General features: G+C 35.0%; 1 pseudogene; it reads left to right on the forward strand.

Annotated features, from left to right (window-relative positions):
• The first annotated feature begins 2,026 nt into the window (after window positions 1–2,026).
• On the forward strand, window positions 2,027–2,580 carry LOC132027737 (phosphatidylethanolamine-binding protein 1-like; annotated as a pseudogene).
• The last annotated feature ends 298 nt before the right edge of the window (window positions 2,581–2,878 follow it).

The following is a 2,878-nucleotide window of genomic DNA, read 5'->3' on the forward strand; positions in this document are numbered from 1 at the left end:
ACTATTTATAACCTTTTAAGAATTATTTTTCAAACATTAACATACAATATAAGATGTAAGAAACACCTATTACTTATTATGTAGCTTGAAAATAACCAAATAATACATTATAGAAATTATAAATCACTATTTGCTTTGTACCACTCTCATGTTGCTTCTACCTTCTCTCTAATACATAGAAGTGATCACGTTAAATTTGCTCTTTATTTTCAGGTGTCATAATTTTACTGTAAGTAAATGTGTCCTTAATTAACATAGGGTACAATATCTCATATTCTATATGTTTGATATATTTTCATCTTGTGAATAAACTTCTACCACTTTCTTTGTTTGCATGAACATGTGTTTACAAGAATTACAGATGTTGCTCGATGTTGTATAATAATTTATTATATGCATACAACGCAATCCTGAAATCTAGGTTGTCCCTAATCTCTGTTTTTGTAAACAATACTGTGATAAATAATTCAGTCTCTATCCTCCATGCTATTTTTTTTACATTTTTACAATTTTTCTTTGAAATATGTATGCAGAGGTTGAATTACAATGCACAGTTATGTGAATATTCAACTTTAATAAGCATTGTAAGACCTCTTATAAAACAAAAAATCCTCTTATACCAGCTCAGGATATCTTATAACTACTATTCTACAAGTTGTAAAGTATCCACAAAAGAAACTTCTAGAGTTAAGTCAAGAGCACATAACATTGCACAAAAATCAATCATGATTCTATATGCTAACAATAAACAATTTAAAAATGAAATATTTATATATGTATATATATATATATATATATAGAGAGAGAGAGAGAGAGAATGAAAATATATCTATTAAATGAAATACTTAAGTGTAAACCAGACCAAAGTTATACATGATATGTATACTGAAAATGAAAAAAAAATAATAAAAACTTGTCATAAGTAATTGGGGATATGTAGCATATTCACAGTTGGGAAAGCTCAATATTATTAAGCTATAACTTCCTCATAAATTGATCTATATATTTAACAAATTTTAATCAAATTCTGGCAGAATTTATTGTAAAAATAGATAAGGATATTCCCAAATACATTAGTAAAGCAAAATAGAGTCTAGAAATAGACTTATACAATTATGGATAACTAATTTTGACAAATTTACAGACATAATTCAATGGAGAAAGCATGGTTTTTCTTCAAAAAATGCTACTGGGACAATTGAACATAAATACAATTTAAACCTTGCCTAAAGGTTTAAATTAAACCTTGTCTAAAACTTCACACCTTATGAAAAATTCACTGAAAATTGATTATAGATCTAAATATAAAATGTAAAATAAAAATTTAGAAGAAAACAGACACACACAAATCAGGATGTTGGCTTAGGCAAAGAATTTTTAGAATGACATCAAAGGCATATTGTTAAAAAACACATAAAAAATCTGATAATTTGGATTTAATCAAAATCTAAATTTTTTGTCTGTGAAAGACACTGTCAAGAGAATGAAAGAATAAGCTACATATTCAGAGAAAACTGCGTATCTAGCTAAGGACAGGTATACAGAATATGTAAAGCTCTGTCAAGATCAAAAATAAGAAAACATACAAATCCAATTTTCAAAATTAGTAATGTCCTTGAGCATATATTTCACCAAAGAAGATCTATAGCTAGAAATGAGAACAAGAAAAAATGCTGAACTCTCATTACCATTAAAGAAATTCAAATTAAAACCACAGTAAGGGGGCACCTGGGTGGCACAGTCAGTTGAGCATACAACTCTTGGTTTCCTCTCCTGTTGTGATCTCATAGGTCTCTGGATAGAGCCCTCCACTTGGGGCTCTCTCCACATGGAGTCTACTTGGGTTTCTCTCCCTCTTTGCCTCTACCCCTCCTCCCTCTCCCTTTCTCTGTCTCAAAAACATCAATAAGTCTTTAAATTACACAAAATAAGACACCATTAGTGGTCCCACCAGGAGTTGGTGCTGTACGCTTGTGCCCTTGTCTCCTGCAACTCTTCCCAGCTGTCTGCCCAACTCAGGCAGGTGATGCCAGTGGATCTCCGCAAGTTGCTCAGGCCTTTGATCCTACAGGAAGCAGACAAGATGTTGCAGTATCCACTGTAGGTCAAACACACTAGGCCGGGGGTCAACCAGCTGGACAAAGTGCTGATGGCTCACCAGGTTAAGAACCAGCCGACTGGTATTGTTTGGGATGGACTTGATCAATTCTGCACCTTGGTCTTGACAGATCCAGATGCTCTTAGAAAGGACTGTGAAGATAGGGAATGGCATCATTTCCTGGAGGTCAACATGAAGGGCAATGCAGTCAACAGTGACACAGTCCTCTCTGATTATGTTGAGTCTGGGCTTCCAGACAGGGAAAAGGGACAGCTTTTCTGATGCCTGGCTGGTTTAATTGCAGAACAGGACAATGACGGTTGATGAGCCCATTCTCAGCAACTGATCGAAAGACCACCATGGCCAATTCAAATTAGCATCTTTCTACTAAAGTACAGCTCAGGCCCCTCAGTGGCCAGCATGTGTTACCAGGCTGAATAGACTATATGCCCAAATGCTACGAGCAGCCGCCTGAGAAGTAAGTGAATGCTAGGAGTCAGAAACCAACTGGAGGTCTCCAGCAGTGTTCTCGAGTTCAGTGGTGCCTATAGATTTCTCTTGCTTCTCTATCCCCATTCTCACAGGCAAAGCCTGAGCAAACAGATAGTGGTTTAGGGTTAATTTTCCTTCTTCCTGTCCTCCATAATTCTAAAGGGTCACACCCTGGTTTATGTTTTGATCAAATTTAAACTCCATTGGGGGGGATATTTTGGTAGTAGAATGGGGTCATCAAGTTGTCAATGTAACAACCTAGAATTTAAGGAATAAAGAATTCAGGTA

Source organism: Mustela nigripes, chromosome 12 (genome assembly GCF_022355385.1).
Source record: "Mustela nigripes isolate SB6536 chromosome 12, MUSNIG.SB6536, whole genome shotgun sequence".
NCBI lineage: Eukaryota > Metazoa > Chordata > Mammalia > Carnivora > Mustelidae > Mustela > Mustela nigripes.